The sequence below is a fragment of the Drosophila rhopaloa genome, unplaced genomic scaffold (assembly GCF_018152115.1).
Source record: "Drosophila rhopaloa isolate 14029-0021.01 unplaced genomic scaffold, ASM1815211v1 contig_3, whole genome shotgun sequence".
Lineage (NCBI taxonomy): Eukaryota > Metazoa > Arthropoda > Insecta > Diptera > Drosophilidae > Drosophila > Drosophila rhopaloa.
Window position 1 is genome coordinate 26,179,957 of NW_025335123.1, and position 22,074 is coordinate 26,202,030.

Here is a 22,074-nt window from a genome sequence, read left to right on the forward strand (position 1 = left end):
AGGGTGGGGTGGGGTGGGCAGCGATTAGACCCATCACAGGATTAGATGCGTATGGGACACAGGACAGAGAGCAGAAAGGGTTGCCGGGGTCAGAGGTTAAAAAGTTCTCACACACAATTACCCGATTCGATCTATCTCATGTGTGGAATGGATATGGCCCATAGCCCCCGCCCCATTCTAACCCATCCTATCGCAAGGGTTGTTAATACAGTTTTAAGTGATTTTATGATGAATTTCTGCCTTAAAACTCTAGCTTATTTGTACACACGCATAGCCGACATATCAACAACTTCATCATCATTAACACGAAACAGTTATGCGATTTGGCTCTAACTTGTCCTAGTCTGAGTTTGGGGGTTTGGTTTGGGTTTTAAGGAACGGGTTTTGGTGTGGGTTTGGGTCGTTGCGGGTTTCAGGCGAAAGTTTTTAGTGTGAACATTTCACAGCCATTTTATATGCGTACTTAAGTGGTTTGCCTCTTGGCGGCACTTCTAAACCATGCCCTCACCCCTTGCTGCTCTATTAGGCAGACACGCACATGTGTCATGTGTGTGTGTCTGCAAGAGTGTTGATTTTTGTGGCATTTAAGCCTTTTTGAACTTTGAACTTGTTGGTTGGCTGGCGGGATAATGGGTTGGTGGTTTTCTGGGATTGGTGCGCTTGTACGCTGGTAATTTTGTGAATTGTTTTACCATTTTGCCACCATTTGCTGCTTGTGCATGCTACGGGTTTTGGCGTTGGTGTGGAGCTGTGGCGAATCACTTAAAGCCATAACGCCAGGCTCCTAGTTTTCGTTTAGTGGCTGTCACTGTCCCATTTTTAGGGATGGGGGCTTGATTTTCAGTGCCTGAGTGCTTCTAAATTGATGGTTAACCAGCACCGTGATTGAAAACAAATGTAGGATAAGTTGGAAGGCTTTAGGCAGATGTCTTGAATTTTTGGCGTGCTTCTTAGTAGGAAGACGGTTGGCTCTAGTAAGCCATCATCTGGCAGTGGGAGTAATCATCTTTGAATTATCATTTAAATCATTGAATAATTTAAATTTGAATAGAGCTCAATTTGGCATTTATGTGGTATTCGACCGAAAAGGGGGTATGTTGAAGATTATGTTATGTGTCAAGGAACCTATTTAACTATGGGACTTTATTGATTGTATTTCATGAGTGATAATAGTAAATCACTGACCACTGATAGAAGATTTACAACCTGCAGAAAAAAGCGAGGCTGAGTACGTTGATCCCAATAAGCTTTTTTTCGGTGGAGGGGTGCACCGAGTGATCCAGGGTCTTCCCCCTCCACACATGCATGTGTATGTTCAGAGTCAGATTCCGTGTCCCAGCCAGTCTCCTTTAGTTGTACAGTCTTTTAAAGCTGCCAAGCTAGGGTCGCCAAGAGGCGAAGGATGGAGAAGGGGCGGGATGAAAGGAAGAGTGGGGCGGCGGTCTATGTAATACAAACGACAAAGAGCCCGAAGGAGCGTGACAGAAGCGAGGCAAGTCAGTCAGTGAGAGAGAGAAAATTTTTTTCGGGAATATATTTGTTTTTTTTTTTAATTTACTTAACCGCAGCAGCGGAGCTTGACGCCGATCGTTTCCTCTTTCTCTCGCTCGTCCAGGGCCTATAGTTTAAAATGTGCATGTACCCACACACGCACACACACAAACAAACCCAAAAAACAATCCGGACAAAGGCAGCGGCAGCGGAGCTTCTCTCTCCGGGCTACTTCCTAAATTTTGTGTGTTGCCCTCGATAGGTCGCTGAGCTGCGATCGTTATATATGCACTTACATGAGAGTGTTGGTGTGTTCTGGTGTGTGTGTTGTGTGAGTGATCGCTCAAGCATGCTTGTGTGTGCGCTGAGAAACCTCAAAAAAGAGTTGAATTGAAGCCGTTAACCTCGGCAGCGCGTTCGTCGCCCGAGTTTGTTTTTGGAAATTATTATTGCCTTGCTGCGCTGTATTCCACTCCCCCTTCCCTTCCCTGCCCCCTTCCTCCACCACCCTTACGATGGAGGGTCAAGGGGGTGGTAGGAGATAGAGTGAAATCATTTGCCAAAATGTTTCCTCGGTGGCGAGGGGCTGCAAACTACAAACACATGTGCGCCACCAGACTCCTGCAGTGGTGCAGTGATGGTGGTGTTTGTGCAATCGTGAGTGGCACTAAAAAATTACGCAAAATAAAAAAGCGGAGCTGCACTAAAACGAAAACAAAAACACGGGATCAAAAGACAAAAAGACAGCTAGCCAAAAAAGCAGAGAGAGGAGCGCACAAACCCGTTCGGGAAAGAAGATTTGTGAGTTTGCAATTTTTGGCACACACAAACGGGTTTCGATTCGTTTCTCTTCTTTTGGTTTCGTTTTCGGGCATGCAACAGCCCCTGCACCACAGGCATTGTTGAGAAATTTGCGCACAGCTTTCTATGGCAATGGCAATTTCAGTAGCTCGTCATGGGACAGTAGAAGCGGCAGGGGCGGCTGATGGGCCGGGGGATAGAGATACAGATACATATGGAGGAGAGCCCCTCGATATGCCTGCCCCTTCAATCATGTAAGATCGATGGGGAGCGGGTGCCGTGGTGTGCGTGCATTCTTCAGGTTTTGTGGCTGCTGGGAGTCCGTAGAAAGTTTTTGTGCTTTGTGCGCCGATCAAAGGGCAGGGGCGGTGACAACCAACTTGGGCAAAGAGGAGTGAGATTGGTATTTGTCGACGATTTCTCTTTTCGCCTGGATGCAACTGTGATCGTGGCAATGCGATCCCTTAGATGACGAACAGCAACGCTTCCAGTGGCAATCACAGGGGCAGTTGCATTTCACCTGCCTAACGCAATAAATTAAAATTGTTTGTGTTATTTTTTTTGTGGCCCCAGCATTTTTCATTAAGAGCTGGGTAAACATGTTAAAAAAAAAAAAAAACAAGGATAAATCGACGCAACCACAAAAAAGAGAGCACATTGGACTGAGTTGGGGCGTAGTCGTGGGCGTGGCTGACATGGCATGTGAGGAGCTTTGTCCAGCGCATAACCATCCAACTCCCACGTCCAATCGCCCACCATCCCACACCTCGCACACCAACTCACGCACGGGTCCAACGTTACATTATATTTTTAACATTTTAAAAATGGCTGCCTTTTTGCAACACACGCACACTCTATGGCGTATGTACTGCGATTTGTATGTGTGTGTGCATTCAGGCAATTTAAGCACATAAATATATATTGAATTGGAAAATGCACAAAAAGTTTCACAAAAATCAAAATAAATAACTGCGCGTAGGCATAACAATTTATTGTTTATAAAAAACACAAGCACACATACCAAAAAGAGAAAAAATAAGGCAAATAGACAGCCGAGTGTCGGGCAAATTGCTGTACTTGTGTCGGCCAGCCGCGTTAAAGTTAATATAATCCAAAAGCATAGATAAATACCCAACCCACGACCAGTCAAAATTTCAGACAAGAGATTCGATGGCAGCTCTTTCGAATCCTTTGTGCGAACCAGCGCCCTTTCCCGCTAATTCCCAAAATCAGATGCGCACACACGTAGGCAGAGCTTGGGGTCAGATTGATGCAGCTAGCCAAAATACGCAATTTGCACAGTCCCCTTCTACCCACTTTGGTTCCCTGTTTTTTTCCTTCTGTGCGTCATTTTCATAATACGCACACATACAGCACTTGTATTGATGCATGTACCACGCGGCGTATGTGTAATTTGTCCGGCACCATCCTCCGATTCGACTATTCTCCCACTCGGCCCACTGTCGCCCAATGCAGCGCGCAGAAAACAAGCAAAACAAAAAGTGAAAACAACACAAAACAAGGCGAAAAAAAATGATGTCAGTGGAGAAAACGAGCAAAACAAACGAGCAAAAAGAGGAAAAATGAACCAAATAAATTGTATGTGTGTGCGTGCGTGTGCTTGTGCGTGTGATTAACAAAAATGCATTGGCCTTATGGCGGACAGTATATCCGGCCGGAACACCCACTCTCCTCCTCCACTCCTTTACTCCCTCGTCAGCTGCATTTGCACTTTATTTTTGTGCGTGCATCGCTCTGTTTGTGGGAGTATGCACGGCCATGTACTGAGTTTGGCGATTTTTTAATCGTTTTTATTCAACTTTTTTATTTTTTTGTGATGTGTTTTAATTTTTTGACTTTTTTGTTTTGTTTCCTTGCGAGTCCTTTTTGTACGTATATTATGTATTACCACACACACACACAGGCAGGCAGAGCAAAACATGTTGTTAATGGTAATGTGATATTTGGGCGCTGTTGCATTAACGTTATTTCGGGCCGCGACGTACATAGGCCACAGCCCATCTCCACCCCCAAATTCCCCCTCCACGGACCAGAGCTTATGTATTTTTTTCGAGACTTCTCCTTTTTTTTGGTGATTCGGTTGGGGGTAAAAAAATGTTTTTCACGCAATTTTCAGCCGCTGACGGCAATTTGGACATCAGCACTAACAAATATTGCCCAAAAAAGGTTGGTGGTGTGGGTGCAGAAAAGACTGATCTGCATTTCCTTACACAATTGAAGCGGCTAATAAAAACACAAATTGGAAGGACTAAAAAAAACCATAGATGTGAATAGCCCTTTACCTTCAAGAAAATTAGGCTGACCATACGTCCTTGCACCCACAATCGAAAAATTGCATAAGGCCTTAGCCAACGCAATCATATGAAAATCAATTATTGCTGAGAACTTCCAAATACTTGTTAGGCATTTTTTTTGTATTGATCAAATCTGTATTAAACAGGCGGAAAAATAAATTTTCTTGGCGCTGCTGAATTGAAACAATTTAACAAATATTTCCAATTGCAGACTGGTTTTTAATAAAACATAAAACTAATTTATTTTTACAACTGTTATACTTAAAACTTGGGTTCATTCCATAGTTAAATTTTGAATTGAATCGGATCAGACGGGGATGATCATGAAATATCCAGTATATTTGAATTAAACACAAGTCAAGTTAATAGACTACATTTTTCGGAAAAACTTTTTCTTGTGTACCTTATTTGACTCTCTAGCAAAGCTGCGTTTCCGTAGAGTCTTCGGTTTATTCTAAATTAAGGGTTTTTTAATATTGGGACATTTAGGTTAAGTACAAATAAAAAGGTTGGTATGCGTGTTGCTGATGCATTGCCAAACATTTGTTGGTAATAGTCCCGGCTAATTTTGTAATTTACAATAGAAGCCTAATGCGTTCATGCGCGTGTTTGTGTACATGGGAAGGTCTCTGATGGATCCATCCTTCCCTGGTCCCTAAGTCGGTGCTGCACGAAGCGCTCAACAGGTGGACAGCTTTGTGCCATCCTATGCCTTCTAGCTAGTAATTGCTAAACTAGATGGCAAACTATTGGAGGCATACACAGGAAGTGTGTGTGTATGTGTGCATACTCACACAGCTAGGCTAGCCCCCTTACACTGATGAACACCAGCGCCCGAAAACAGGCAGCTAAAAATGCTCAAACTGCAGCGCGTGTATATGTACATAGCAAACGCATAAATGTGCGGCTCTGTAAGCGCTCGTGTGTGCGACGTATTTTAGCGCATTTTTATATAATTTCCACTTAGTTGCCTCGCGCACATTTATTTATTTTGGTTGTTTTGTCCTCTTTTTTAATTCGCGCTGCCACACGCCACGACCTTGCCGCACCACACCCGCCTACTGCCAGCATTAACTTTGCTGCACTTATCCGCAGCGGCAGCAGCAGCGGCAGCGCTGCATTTGCAGTTGCATTTTGTAGTATTTTGCTTGCGAGTTCTATTTTTTTTTAGTTTTTTTTTCAAATTTTTTTTAGTATTTTTTTGCATTTCCAGCGCCGCACAAAAAACGCCCATAACTGGAATCGGCTCGCCGGACTGGCCGGACTGCAGGATGCATACGTATGCTTGCATCCTTTTTTCGGGGGTTGTTTTGTTCACGCACACACGCATTCGGCTGCATGTGCAACGCACGGAAAAGCATCGAGTGTATATTTAAAAAAAAAAATAGGGAAATGCAACGCTCTGCGCTCGTGTGCCCGTCCGTCGCTCGTTCGATCGTCGTTGACTTATTTTTTAATTTTATTGACAGTCGCAGTCGACGTCGGCGTCGCTGCCAGTGGGCGGGGGCTGATGTGGGGGCGAGGGCCGCCCACAAGTGCATTCAATGTCAGTGCATCGTGAGTCGGGCGTTGGCAGCCGGCCGGCTCGATGCGAGTAGGCCTAGTAGGGAGCTCGGGCTTTGGTTTTGTTTTGTGTTGCCTACTTTTTGTGCGCGTGCATTTCGACGCTCTTAGTCCTTTTTTGTTCTGCTTTGCTTTTTTCGGTTGCACTTTTTTGAGTTTTGTTGCTTTTTTTGCGTGTGTATGAGTGTTTGTTTTTTGTTTTTGGGCCTGTGTCCTGCATGCATGTGGTTGAAAATGCGTGTGCCAGAGTGAGTCAGATGCAGTGCAGCGATGGGGGTTTTTTTAAGCCTGCTCCTGTTTTGGGGTTTTGCTCGCCGCCAATGCATTTGTATCCTACCAGTTGAGAAGTTTCCCCGCCTCTCACACCGCTCGGGCTTTCCCTTTTTATACTTTTTGGCACTTTTCCATTATGTGCTTCGTTTTGCGTGACAGCGACTTTTTGATAGGCCTACACATGCGTCGCTTATTTTGGGGGGATTTGAAAGGTTTGCTTATGTGCAGCGTTGCAGCGAGGGCCAGCTGAAAACAAGGAGGCACAGGGGCGTCCAGGGGTACATGGAGTGCCTATGCCAACTGTCCGTTGCTGAGGACAAGGCTGGGCATGCAGTGCGTATACGCCAGTCTAGGCATAGCATCACATGTGTGTGTGTGATTGTTTTGCGAGTGTATGTACGTGGTGTCCTTAACTAAATAAATATAATGAGTTGAACCGTGGGACAAAAGCTGTCAAAGGGTTACGAATCTCAGAGAATGGATTGCATATTCGAGTAAGAACTGTACACTGTGTAAGCTTACAGTTAGTAAAGTTAAAAAATAACGAAAAGGTGTTTTTAGATCCAAAAACCGAAAAATCGAGATGATTTTTTCCGGATTTTGGCCATCAAAAATAATTCCAGGTTGATTTAGTCAAATCTATTTTCTGAGCGATTTTCTCATTTTTCATAAGTAACACTATGATTTATTACGAAAACTGGCCCAAAATAAAATTTTATAGCTGAGAATGGATGGGAAATTTTGCAACAAATTCGACAAGGATTATACCCTATTTTTTAAAGCAAATCAATTTTGAAAAAATTGAGGCGAGACGTGATTGACTTTCAAAGATATTAAGAGCGTTTGGGCAAAGACAGACAGGAATTTATAACTTGTGGTTCGGTTGCAACCGTTACATATCCTTTCCGAACCGCTGAATGCTCGTGCTAATCAATTCTTCTGAATTATTCGTTGCACTTGTCCCACTGCTCAGCTGAATCCCATAGGGGCTGAAATGGGTTCGGGGTTGGCTGGCTGTTAGCCAAAAATAAAAACAAAAAAGTACAATAAAAGCATCGAACTTTTTTCCCATTTGAAATTGCATTTTTGTATTTTTCTGTTTTTTTGCTTAAATATTTTATATAAATATCTACATGGATCCGCCGCTGCATTCCCGGCACGCACGATGCAGCAGCTCCTGATTGTGTCCGTGTGTGTGCGCTAATGGCAGTGCAACTGCAACTGGTGTTTGTGTATTATTTATATATAAGCGCATATAATATAAAAAGGCTGAGTATTCGCCGATTTCTTTAGTTTTTTTTAAATTTTATTTTTTTTGGTTTTTGCGAAGCCACGCAGCAGCGACGCCGACGTCGACGGAGGGTGCATATGCCGAAAAAGGACGAAAGCGTCGCTCATTTGCCACGCATCTGGTTGTGTGCATGTGTGTGCGTGGGGCGGGTGCGGAAGTGGGGCAGGCAAAGTGCACACATTTTTATAGGGTTTCGATTGCATTTAAAATTTTTTTTTTTCCTTTTTTTCGATTACATGTGTGTGTTGCCGTGTATTTGGATTACGCTTTGTAGCTCCTTCATAGCCCTCTCCCTTAGGCTCTCATCACCCTTCTTGCGACGTGCATTCAATGCCCAGTTTTTAGTTTTTTTTTTTTCTTTTTTTTGTTTTTTTTTTTTTTGCATGTGTGTATGTATATTTTTTTGTGAACGATTTTTGCAGTTTGTTTTGGGCAGATTTTTATTTTTCGGCGACCAGTCCCTGCTCGGTGGACAGAGACAGCAGCAGCGGGAGCGAGTGAGAGCGAGCTGCCAGGAGTAGGAGCAGCCGCTTAACCAGGTCCGGACGAAACTGAAGTAGGGGTAGTCGGCTCCGCTCAGGTCAGCCGTGTGCGCGTGTGTGTGTGGCCTGAGAACTGATGGCCGCGACGCTGGCTATGATGATGTTGGCTCATTACGAGCTGCCTGCATATTATGTGCAGGCCAGCGGTGCAGCGGCTCAGAACCGACTTTGCCGTTGGAGCATTGACAACTGCAGGCCGCCACACACACAACCGCCTGAGAGTGTTTATATGCAGACACATACACACAAAGAGGACGACAGCGCCAAATTCTGAAGCTTACGCCGGCGACGGCTGCGACAGCGACGCTGATTTCAAAAACACATTTTCTGGGCAACATTATTTTTCGTATAGTTCGGATCCATTTAGATGAACATCAGTTAGCTATCGGATTGGACGTGCGTCTTTCGACAGAGCCAACCAGCCCAACCAAACCAAGTCAGACCGACACCGACCAGCCCGAGCCTCAAGCCAGCCCAAGTGAAATTTAGTTGAGTTCAGTTTAGTTTCACCCAGTTAACCAGTTCAGTTTAAGTGAAGTCTGAAAGCCAGCAGAACACAGACCAGAGACCAGATACCAGGACACTCGATTCAGTGCAATGCCAGAAACAATTCGCCGCACCCCAAAGTGGAGCGAGCAACGTGAATCTATGACCAAGTCCGGCACCGCCCCGCCTTTTTTGTTCAAGTGCTAAGAAATAGTTTTTTTCAAGTGACCTAATCAAACGCTGGAAAGTGCTAACTGAAAACAATCAGAACGAAGATAAAAACCAATTCACAACAAACTGAGACCAAAGTGCGTGTGTGCAAGTTTAGCCCGTTGCAGCCACCCGCCACAGGACTCGCTCGCAGGAAACGCAAGAAGGTAGGTTCCCTCTCTATATAACCAACCACTAAGCCAGCAAGCTGCTTTCCCTCTGCGCTCCTTTTTGGCGTCACAAATTACAAAGTTATAACAACAAAGCAGGAGAATGCAAAACATTTACTTTATCATTTTTAACACTTGGCCACGTCGGGCAAAGCAAAAAAAGCGAGTCCGGCTCCTGCTTCCGTTTTTGCCCCTGCCAGCAGGGGATAAACGGATGCCGCCTCCAAAAAAAAGGCAGCCACCAAAACGGCGCTTAGCTTACGCTGGGTTGCCTCTCTCTGTCCAAAGCTCCCGCTCAACTCCCGCCCCCCCACACTCACGCCCATGTCCCCTGCAGCCACCACGAGGCTTAGAGATAGACATCCTTTCACGCACACATGCAAGCCGTGAGGGGTGCAACAAAAAATGCAAAAATGCAAACACAAAGTCAACAAAGTTTGCCTGCGACATGGTGGAGTAGCTAGGATGGGAAGGCTGCAGAGGGTTCTGAAAAGCGCAGCAAAGTGTCCAGAAGTCAATTGCCCAACAATCGCCAGGCTCACTCCCAACATCTAAATGTGCATCGTGTGCCCTTCGAGTCTGCAGGTCGGCGGCGGAAAGCGCAGGTACGATTATGTGAAAACCCAGAGCTGCTGTGAAAACCCAGAGGAGGCAACCACTAATGTCCCATTATTTAATTTCAATTTGCGCGGTGCGCTCTAAATCGCTGCAATAAATACATTGGTCGCGAATTTATTTCACTTAATCAAGTGCAGAGTGCTATGGGCCCTTTGCCATTTTTGCCGCCTATTTCCTGAACATAGTTGTATATCAAAGTAAACCTCTTGCAATAGATTTCGGGATCCCAACTCATTTGAACTTGAAGTATCTTGCCTCAACCTATATTTGAACTGTAGGTATTACTACACTACAACTGGCTCCGAAATAATAAATTGCCACGACCAAAACAAAAAGTCTTAAAACAAGAAAGGAAAGCTAACTTCGGGCGGAGCCGAAGTTGATATACCCTTGCAGAATATTTTATAAATTATATTGTCCAAAATTATTCATATGATGTATTCTTAATACTCATAAAATGTCCCAACTTCCTAACTTTAAAAACACCAAAGTTATGTCATTTCCAATCGTTCAGTTATATGGCAGCTATAAGATATAGTCGGCCGATCCTTATGAAATTTGGTAGGTCGGATTGATTAGCCAAAAATAAAACCCATAGAAAATCCCAACTTCCTAACTTTAAAAACACCAAAGTTATGGCTTTTCCGATCAATCAGTTATATGGCGGCTATAGGATATAGTCGTCCGATCCTTATGAAATTTGGTAGGTCGGATTGATTAGCCAAAAATAAAACCCATAGAAAATCCCAACTTCCTAACTTTAAAAACACCAAAGTTATGGCTTTTCCGATCGTTCAGTTATATGGCAGCTATATGATATAGTGGCCCGATCCGGCTCGTTCCGACTTATATACTACCTGCAATAGAAATACAACTTTTGGGAAAGTTTCAAGCAGATAGCTTTAAAACTGAGGGACTAGTTTGCGTAGAAACGGACGGACAGACGGACAGACGGACAGACGGACAGACGGACAGACGGACAGACGGACAGACGGACGGACAGACGGACGGACAGACGGACAGACGGACATGGCTAGATCGACTCTCCTGGTGATGCTGATCAAGAATATATATACTTTATAGGGTCGGAAATGTCTCCTTCACTGCGTTGCAAACTTTTGACTGAAATTATAATACCCTCTGCAAGGGTATAAAAATATTATCTCCAAACAATGATTTTTTAATTTATTTAAATTAATATAAAAAAAATATTTATAACTTACTATTTTTATGACTATCCAGTTGTATCTACACATTCATCATTCTTCTTAGTGAACATAAGATATAATGCAATGCACATACGTACGGAATGAGTGCAGTTGGTTTTCCGAAATTATGTATTTTTCTATCGAAATCAGATAATAAAAAAATGGCTGCTTCGACTATCAGTTACCAATTACTCTGTTATACAATTTAAATATAAATATTATATGTTTTTTTGAATTGAACGTCATTATCATGTTGTCTTTTCACCTTAATTTATAATCACTTCTGAAATAACGGTTTGGTTAAAACATTTTTATACCCTTGCAGAGGGTATTATAATTTTGGTCAAAAGTGTGCAACGCAGTGAAGGAGACATCTCCGACCCTATAAAGTATATATATTCTTGATCAGGATCACCTCCTGAGTTGATATAGCCATGTCCGTCTGTCCGTCTGTCTGTCCGTCTGTCTGTTTCTACGCGAACTAGTCTCTCAGTTTTAAAGATATCGAATTGAAACTTTGCACACACCCTTCTTTCCTTTGCACGCAGTATATAAGTCGGAACGGCCGGGATCGGCCGACTATATCCTATAGCTGCCATATAACTGATTGATCGGAAATGCCATAACTCTGCTGTTTGTTAAGTTAGGAAGTTGGGACTTTCTATGGGTTTTATATTTGCCCAATCAATTCGACGTACCAAATTTCATAAGGATCGACCGACTATATCCTATAGCTGCTATACAACTGATTGATCGGAAATGCCATAACTTTGGTGTTTGTTAAGTTAGGAAGTTGGGATTTTCTATGGGTTTTATTTTTGCCTAATCAATACCACATATCAAATTTCATAAGGATCGGCCGACTATATTCTATAGCTGTCATATAACTGAACGATTGGAAGTGCCATAACTTTGGTGTTTTTAAAGTTAGGAAGTTGGGATTTTTTATGAGTATTTAGAATGCATCATATGAATAATTTTGGAGAATATAATTTGCAGAATATTCTGCAAGGGTATTTCAACTTCGGCTCCGCCCGAAGTTAGCTTTCCTTTCTTGTTAGTGTGTCGATAGATAATATAAGCTTAAGAATTACCAGATTCTAGTGATGCTAGAGTTGATTTCGTATAATATACTATGTTAATCTGATCATCTAAAAACAAACAAATACAATCTTTTCTTTAAAATACATTTTTATAAACTTAATCAATTTATTATGTTTCATATAATCATTGGTTTCATTCAGGTCAACACAATCGTATCATGATAATCGATGATTAAGCAAAGAATATTCAAGCTACATTTAAGATCTTGGAGACAGGACAACATTTTATAAACTTAATAATTCGTTGACAATAATCAATTAATCTTGTGCAGGGTTTAAAGTAGAAGCACTTGTACAGTGCGAATTGTGTAAAATTTCACGTTTAACTTCGACTTTTGTGTAAGCACTCCCCTGTAACCACCGATTCCAGCCGATCCCCCCACAGCGATCGGTCGATTTCCAGTAAAAAATTCACGCGTTCTCTCAAATGGAGTCTAAATTTTTTTTCTTTTTTAGGCAAAGAGCAACCAGTTCAATGACCCAAAGAACAGAACACAGAACGATCGCGCACACACACAAGGCTGAATCCAAACAAAAGCTCAAAAACTGAGCGAACCAAAACAAAACAACTACGAATGCTGCACTAAAAGCCTCCAGATTCTTTATGTCTGCATGTGTGAGTGAACGATTGATCGAGGGAGGGGGAGAAGAGCGTTGCAGTTGCCAAAAAATGCGCAGAGGAGAACACATGCAAAGATGACGATGTTCGAGTAAAAGAATTTAAAAAAAACACGAAACCGATTTACGCATACTTATACAAAGATTCGAGAAATATAAAATAGCAAATTACTCATGTGAAAAGGGGTGGGGGTGTAAGAAGAAGGAAGGGAGCGAAAAGGCAAACTTGTAAAAGCCAGAATGTCGAAAAGGGGCAGAAGATCGTAGCGCTAAGAGGGTTCATCATGTGGATGGAGGAATGCAGCCGCCAGGATCAGCGTTACTGCAGCCCAGGACAAGTTTATTTTGGGGCTTAGAACAACTTATGTGCAGAAAGATCGACCGAGGTCTCGAAATTATTGCTCACTGCCGGAGCTCGACTAATTTCGGAGCACAGCCAACATATGGCGCTTCCAGTCAGTCGTGATTGCTGCTGGAGGATCGTCATTAAAGTAATTATCCGCCACTTGGAAGCCCAGCCTTGATAAGCTTCATTCGATGCCGTGCCATTAGAAGACAGGCATCGAAAAAGGGTTCCAGGTTCCAAGTCATCTCCGATCCCCTGTCAAAACTGCTCAAAAAGGTAGCAAGTTAACGGACAGCTATTTCGCTGCAAATGCAAAATAATGCAACGAACCTTGTATCCGGTTAGACTAGAATTTCGGGTATTAAATGACACAACAAACGGGCAAGGGAATGCCAAACTAAGCTGGCGAAACTGTTTTCATACAACGAATAAAACGCAGTATAAAACATATAGTATGTACCTCGATTGGTCCATGTATAACCACACATATATAGCCACTATATGTGCGCCGATGTCTGTGCCTATATAGCAAACGCCTACGAAAAAATGCGCAACTGCATAGGCCAGCGAGGGAAGCGGTGGCGGAGGGAAGTCTCACCAAGAACCAGAACGACACTTGTATGCCTTCTCGCAAACTGGCATACCTTGCCGTAGGATCGCATGTGTGTGTGTGCGACTTTTCAGTTTGTCCGCTCAAAAGTCAAAAAACAACAACGGCGAATTATGTGTGTGTTTTTTTTTGGCAGTCATTGACCCGAACAACGACTCGAACGAACGATCATGGCCAAGGCAGCGGCGGTGGCAGCGGCAGCAGCAGAGGCGGCGGCAGCGCAATGTAGAAAGATAGCAAACAAGTTAAACAGAGAGCAATAGTCGTACTTGTGTGTGTGGGTATGCACATGCACATATAGATTCGCATGCCGATGCCGTACTGGTGATCTCACTAAGCAGCGACTGCGGCATACGACGCTCTGCATTCTGCCTCCTCCTTCCACGTTCTCCGCATTTCACTCTCCCACTTTCTTCGGGGGAAGCTTTCCGGCTGTACAGGGTGTTTAGATGCGTCGGAGCATTGACTTGGCCCAAAGCAATGATTCACGACCCCCAATCCAACCAATGGTGATGATGTTAACGCGCAGGGCGATGACTCCACCGCTCTGACAATGACTTTCCGCCTATGACTCGCCAGCAATATTAGAAGTTCGCAATGATCAAATCTTACGGCGCCCGCTTTCCTCTCCACGGTCTGATCCAATCCAATCCAATCCCTGCTCCACTCGCTTTGGGCTGATAAGCGCAGTTCACTGATCCTCGCAAGTGGAAAACAACGAACCGAAAGCTAAATTTAGTATCTCGTGCACACAAGCGGTCTCCTTATCAGGCTTTCGCCGGAGAGGGTGGTAGGGCTTTAGAAACCTTTGACCAAATTATCGGTTATCCCACGCGAATGACAATCGGGAGGAGCTCTCCGGGGGAGCTATCAATCATTCCCCGACTCCTGCGCTTGGCACACTGTCAAATGACTAGAGCAAATTTTAATGGAAAGACTCGCTCCTTCCCTTAACGAACAAAGCGAACGTCAAATCCAAACAATATTAAAAAAAACAAAAACAAACTTCGGCAAGCCGAATTTTATATATCATTGCAGCTGTTACAAAAATCTAATATTCTATATTTCGATTTTTATGCGTATGCCTAAAAACAATAAAGAACGTACGTTTGTATGTCGATTTTCCTTTACTTATTTCGGACTTTCCTATGGCAGCTACTTATATGATAGTAGTCCTATTTTTATAAAATTAAAGTCGTAATTCTGAAATAGTTTAAAATTACTATATCTTGGGGTATATCCATATATACTTAAAAATAAGGAAATTATCTTTCTTTTTTTGGAGAGACGGACACCAGACTCTCCTGGTGATGCTGATCAGAATATACTTTACAGGGTTGAGGATGTCACCTTCACTGTGTAATGCAAACTTTTGACTAAAATTGTAATACCCTCTTCCATTCCAACACTTATCAAAGTCGGCGACATTATAGAGATTTTTAAACATGTTTGAGCTATACACACTCACACACCAAAGCAGATATCCTTCTTGCTTTCGAATTTGAGTAACTCTATTCATCATTTCGTCCTTTGCAGTGGGTAAGGAGAAGGCAGGGGGTGAGAGAAGCGCGACGAAAAATACATTTTCAGAAGTGAAAACTGCTTACAAAGATTTCTGCTACATCTGCACAGAAGACAGTTTTTCTCTTGCTCTGCCAGCCTCCTCCTTATACTCACACACTTAAGGCACCCACACCGACGGAAAGGGAAAGGAGCTACGAGGAAAAGCGGGAAACTGCCTTGCATGTAAGTATACAATTCTAAAAAAAAAGGCAAACAAAAATAAAAATATTAATCCTTAGCTTAAACATTTGCCAACGTTGACTCCGCCATCTTCTTGTCGCTTGTCGCTGTCTTTGTCCTCGTTTTCTTGCCTCCCGCTTACTTCGCCCACCGCCCAACCGTCTTCTTTTCTTTGTGGGGCACACATCGCGGCAGCAGCCTCTAATACAGCAATCCTCTATTTACTACTTTCAAATTTTTTCTGCCTCTCCCTCCCCATCAGTTTTTCTTCCTCTTATTATTGATTGTGTTATTATTATGCCAAGGCAGCGATGCCGACAGCAACGCTCCTGACTGTGATCGTCGATGCTTTTGTGATTTAAGCCCAGGGCGAGGGGTGGGACGAAAGGGGGACTGAGGGTCTAAAGGAGACCAAGTTAAAAATGTAATGTGTAAAAAAAAATTGAAATCAGGAAAAAAAAGCGCCAGCAACTACAGCACAGACGATTTTCCCCAAACATGAACCACATTCACCAGCTTTCATGGGCGTAGATTCTTTATGTTAAAGAGGGGAAGAAGGCAATTTACAAATTACAAATTCTACATAAGAAAACAATAGCAGTTTGGATTAAATCCAAGGGCACAATGACTTAACTTGACATATTCTTAATCAACCGTAATAATTTTTTTTTTTCTTATTTTCTGAAAATAAAAGTTGTTACAGTTGATTATGGATATGTCAAGTTAAGTCATTGTGTCCCTTGGATTTAATCCAATCTTTATTTATATTTTATTATTTGTTTTGAATTTTTTATAAATTTGTTTCTAAATAAAATAGTTAATTGAGTAAGAATAATATATATAATTTAACTTTGGAGAAATAAAAGACCAACTTTTTCGAACAAACAATTTGTAAAAAATAACCAATTCCTAAGCTTTTGGGCTCAACCCCTTTCCTGCGCCCATGGCTTCTAATCCACCCAAGGAACCTCGCCGAAGAAGGAAAAACAACTACATAGTCAGGCAATAGCGACAGAGGCGCTGGCAGCGACTGAGGCAGAACCTCGTCTTCGTTGGCTTCGTATCGTTTTTATTCAAATTCATAATCGCAAAATTTTTATATTCTACTTATGCTCAAAAGACGCGCGTGTATTGCTCCTTGCCTCCCCTTTTGCGCTGTGTGCGTGGGTGTGTGTGTCGCGCGAGACGACTGGAAATGGGCGCTGGGTTGAGACTAGTGCTCGGCTTTGTGCCAGGCCTACAATACAGCCAATGCCCCCGTTCCCCCCACCACACCGCCCTTGTCTTAAGCCTCCCCCACTGTAATCGGAAACTTTCCTCTTTCCTTACATTTTTCATCTTTTTACTTTTCCCATTTTTTTTTCGTGTGCTTTCATTTTGCTTCTGCCAAAAATACAACAACAGCCGGAGCGGGAGTTGGAGAATGAAATGAATGCATAATAAAAACGAAGCACTCGATGGCGTAGAATTTGAATAGAAGCTTAGTTTTTCGCTTATACAACAAAAACTTTCTTTTTTCGGGGTTGTTTTCAATTTTTTTCTACTTTGCGCGACGAGTGGGGAGGGAGAAGGGGACTGGAGGTATGGTTGCAAGAATGATGGGTCGTGGGAGGACTGAGCGGTTGCTGCTGGTAGTAGCTGGGCGGTAGGGCGGTTAGGGTAGCGGCTTCAAGCGGAAGACATCGACATCGAAGCTGTGTGTACAACCAGAAAAGGGAAAGGAAAGCATTTTGTAAAAGGGAAACGCTCATACACACACACACGCAGCAGTATCGGGAAAAAGACGGGACCGAGCATAGACGTAAGACGGCAGAAGAAAAACTGAAAAGTTTATAATTACTTATTTTTTGATGAATTGGGTAAATATAAAAAAATGAGCTCACAAAAAGAAAACCGAACTGAGCTAAGTTAAACTGAACTGAAACGAACCGAACCGAACCGAGGAGGGAACAGAGCGTGGGGAGTCAAACCCAGGGAGGGGAAAAACTTGGAGCAAAGCAGTCAAGAAGGCAAGTGCCTAAAAAAAATACGACTAGATTAAAAATTATCGATCGATTTATTTTGTTGCCGCTAAAGCAAATTTGCTAGGTATGCGCGGGCCAAGAGAGCCTAGAGCGATATCGCAACCCTATCAACGTCTAGTTTGCAGTCTCTAGTCGCGGATTAGGGGCTGCAACGCCCTCGGGAATGCAGCTGCCGAGAGCTCCCAAGCGAGACTGAGCACTTAATTGCTTTATCAGTTGTCGATGGGAAGTGGGCGTGGACGGGCGTCGAACTTCATTTGTGCAATTAATTTATTAAATAATTCAATCGCCTGTTTGGAGTGCGCCCCAGTCGCTCCAAGGAAGTCAAAGGACAAGACTCTGCACCAGACTGGGAATGAGTGCGAGCCTGGATCAGACATCCTTATTAACTTTCATTGAATTTAAATTTGTTGCTTACCGCCGCTTCATACCGAAGTCTTTGTGTTATGCTTATACTGGTGGTTGGCAGTTGAGTTTAGTCCGATTTAATTGATGCCTCGTTCCCAACTAGCCATATTTCAATCTTTTTAGAACAAGTTACTCATTCTATAGATAAGTATTACGACTTCTTTGCTGCTCTGCGGCGGCAATCCCATCAAAGCAACGCCTCTCGAGTGGCCCATCTCCACTGCCTGCTGCAAAGTTTTGCAACTATGAAAATGCTTGGGGGTGGAGAGTGGTGGGCAAATGCCAACGCTCACATTATCAAAGAACGGCGTTGCCCTAAACGACCAAGAACCGCGGACCAACCTTCCTTACTCCACCCCTTAGCCTCAGCTTTCTTGGCGCCGGAAAATCTGCGGAATTTATAAAATTTTCATAGTTACAATTTTCTTTATGTAGAGTGCGGGGCTCGAGCATCAAGTTAGTGTGCAGTCAAGCCGAGCACCACCAATCCGCGTAGATTTTTCTATTTTGCAGTTTAGTTTTAAATACTCACTTCACTCTCTCCCAGATTCTCTGCTGCCCTTTTTTGGCAATGTTTTGTGCCTGCTCTTTTCTATACAGTAAACTTTGCATTATTATTTTTAATTTTTGTTGCCATCTATGTGTATTTTTTGCCTGTGTATATTTCGGATGGCATAGAGGGGGTCGCCCCTTATTACGTTGTTGTTGAGACGGCGAACGGAGCAGAAAGCAGCGCAACAAACGCACCCATACTCGGCCCCATTCCACCCCTACTCACCCCAACCTCAAGCAACCTGCCATCCCTCTCCCGAAATACCCCAATCTCCGCGCTTTTAAGACAAACAGACGCAAACTTTCTCAGCTCTAACAGTTTCTCCTACGCGGGGTGGGCGGTGTTGGGTCCAGAAGGGATGCAAGGGCAAGGACAGGGCCAGACAAAAGAGGGCGAGAACGAAAAGGAAAATCCGAAAAAGAAAATGTTCGCGCGCGAAAAAGGTTAAAAAATATGTTTATAGCTCCGCGAACGTTAGAATAGTGTTTGTAGGGGAAGAGGATCGGAAGGGGTTCTTTCCTTTGCCTGTGTGTGCGTTTTCTCCACCCAACCACCTCCTAGGCACCATCACCGTCTTTGGGTGCTTTGTTGTTGTTAATCAAATGGGGTGTTGATTGAACGGTTGCGCGGTTGTCCTCCATCCTCCATCCCACTACCAACAACCAGCAGCAAGCAGCCCTCGGCTTCCGTTTTATTTGTTTTATTCTTTTTCGCCTTGTTTTGCGTTTAGACACAAATTTTACAGCCCTACCACGCGGCAATACCACCGAGAGGGTGACGCGAAGGAGCCAAGTTTGCAGAAGTATTTCTTGAGCATATATAAAAAGATTGGCAATGTGCGGTAACTGCCAGACGGGCGGCCCTCTTAGTACCCAGCCCCTGCTGGCTGCGCTGTCACATTCTGTGTCTTTGCATTGAACATATTGTAGTTGAGATTTTCGCTAAATGAAAATGATGTACTCGCATGGAATGTCACGCCAAAGAAGATGGAAATAGCGATTTGGAGTCTTAGATTCGAAATACCCGATTCTGATAAGAAGAGCAGTAATTCAAGAGCATACATTAAGAATAATATTATTCCTTCGTTGTTTATTAACATATACCCCTATACGCCGAGATACAGTTATTAGACGATATGTAACGATTTTAAATTAGGGTTTCATTTTTCTAAAAATCGGACGTTAATATTGCTCTGCCAAAGGAACGATAACAACATTGACCTAGCTCATTGTTTTCCAACATCAAAAACGAAAGATAGACTATTCAGTTTTTGTTAGAGCTGCAAAAATATATAAACTTGGCTATGAGTTTTCCATTTAACGTTGATCAAATTTTGGACCCATTTTCATGTTAGTTATTTCCAAGTTTTCGATGAGTTGTTTAACGTTGACCCAAAATTGGTCTTCGTGAGTCTATAACTTTACCAAATTTAATCCGATCTTAAAGTGGCATACCTCTAAAGACTTGTGATTCAATTCCCTAAAAATCTGCATTCAAAATTTTCCATTTAACGTTGATCAAATTTTGGACCCATTTTCATGTTAATTATTTCTAATTTTCCGCTGACTTGTTTAACGTTGTCCAAAAATTGGTCTTCGTGAGTCTATAACTTTACCAAATTTAATCCGATCTTAAAGTGGCATACCTCTAAAGACTTGTGATTCAATTTTCTAAATATCTGCATTCAAAATTTTCCATTTAACGTTGATCAAATTTTGGACCCATTTTCATGTTAGTTATTTCTAATTTTCCGATGACTTGTTTAATGTTGACCCAAAATTGGTCTTCGTGAGTCTATAACTTTACCAAATTTAATCCGATCTTAAAGTGGCATACCTCTAAAGACTTGTGATTCAATTTTCTAAAAATCTGCATTCAAAATTTTCCATTTAACGTTGATCAAATTTTGGACCTATTTTCATGTTAGTTATTTCTAATTTTCCGATGACTTGTTTAACATTGATCCAAAATTGGTCTTCGTGAGTCTATAACTTTACCAAATTTAATCCGATCTTAAAGTGGCATACCTCTAAAGACTTGTGATTCAATTTTCTAAAAATCTGCATTCAAAATTTTCCATTTAACGTTGATCAAATTTTGGACCCATTTTCATGTTAGTTATTTCTAATTTTCCGATGACTTCTTTAATGTTGACCCAAAATTGGTCTTCGTGAGTCTATAACTTTACCAAATTTAATACGATCTTAAAGTGGCATACCTCTAAAGACTTGTGATTCAATTTTCTAAAAATCTGCATTCAAAATTTCCCATTTAACGTTGATCAAATTTTGGACCCATTTTCATGTTAGTTATTTCTAATTTTCCGATGACTTGTTTAACATTGACCCAAAATTGGTCTTTGTGAGTCTATAACTTTACCAAATTTAATCCGATCTTAAAGTGGCATACCTCTAAAGACTTGTGATTCAATTCTCTAAAATACTGCTATCAAAATATTCCATTTAACGTTGATCAAATTTTGGACCCATTTTCATGTTAGTTATTTCCAAGTTTTCGATGAGCTGTTTAACGTTGACCAAAAATTGGTCTTCGTAAGTCTATAACTTTACCAAATTTAATACGATCTTAAAGTGGCATACCTCTAAAGACTTGTGATTCAATTTTCTAAAAATCTGCATTCAACATTTTCCATTTAACGTTGATCAAATTTTGGACCCATTTCCATGTTAGTTATTTCTAATTTTCCGATGACTTGTTTAACGTTGACCCAAAATTGGTCTTCGTAAGTCTATAACTTTACCAAATTTAATACGATCTTAAAGAGGCATACCTCTAAAGACCTGTGATTCAATTTTCTAAAAATCGGTATTCAAAATTTTCCATTTAACGTTGATCAAATTTTTGACCCATTTTCATGTTAGTTATTTCTAATTTTCCGATGACGTGTTTCACGTTGACCCAAAATTGGTCTTCGTGAGTCTATAATTTTACCAAATTTAATCCGATCTTAAAGTGGCATACCTCTAAAGACTTGTGATTCAATTTTCTAAAAATCTGCATTCAAAATTTTCCATTTAACGTTGATCAAATTTTGGACCTATTTTCATGCTAGTTCTTTCTAATTTTCCAATGACTTGATTAACGTAGACCCAAAATTGGTCTTCGTGAGTCTATAACTTTACCAAATATAATCCGATCTTAAAGTGGCATACCTCTAAAGACTTGTGATTCAATTCTCTAAAATACTGCTATCAAAATATTCCATTTAACGTTGATCAAATTTTGGACCCATTTTCATGTTAGTTATTTATAATTTTTCGATGACGTGTTTCACGTTGACCCAAAATTGGTCTTCGTGAGTCTATAATTTTACCAAATTTAATCCGATCTTAAAGTGGCATACCTCTAAAGACTTGTGATTCAATTTTCTAAAAATCTGCATTCAAAATTTTCCATTTAACGTTGATCAAATTTTGGACCTATTTTCATGCTAGTTCTTTCTAATTTTCCAATGACTTTATTAACGTAGACCCAAAATTGGTCTTCGTGAGTCTATAACTTTACCAAATATAATCCGATCTTAAAGTGGCATACCTCTAAAGACTTGTGATTCAATTCTCTAAAATACTGCTATCAAAATATTCCATTTAACGTTGATCAAATTTTGGACCCATTTTCATGTTAGTTATTTATAATTTTCCGATGACGTGTTTCACGTTGACCCAAAATTGGTCTTCGTG

The 22,074-nt window shown here is 41.9% G+C and overlaps 2 protein-coding genes across 7 annotated transcripts in view; one reads left to right on the forward strand and one right to left on the reverse strand.

The window, feature by feature from the left end:
• The window catches only part of LOC108052935 (mucin-2), a 107,442-nt gene that overhangs the window by 46,433 nt on the left and 38,935 nt on the right, over positions 1 to 22,074 (reverse strand). The gene's annotated exons all lie outside the window — the stretch shown is intronic.
• The window catches only part of LOC108052936 (broad-complex core protein), an 83,289-nt gene continuing 61,222 nt past the window's right edge, over positions 8 to 22,074 (forward strand). Inside the window, 1 exon segment of the mRNA XM_044461316.1 lies at positions 8 to 9,139. The gene's annotated coding sequence lies outside the window, so the exon portion shown is untranslated.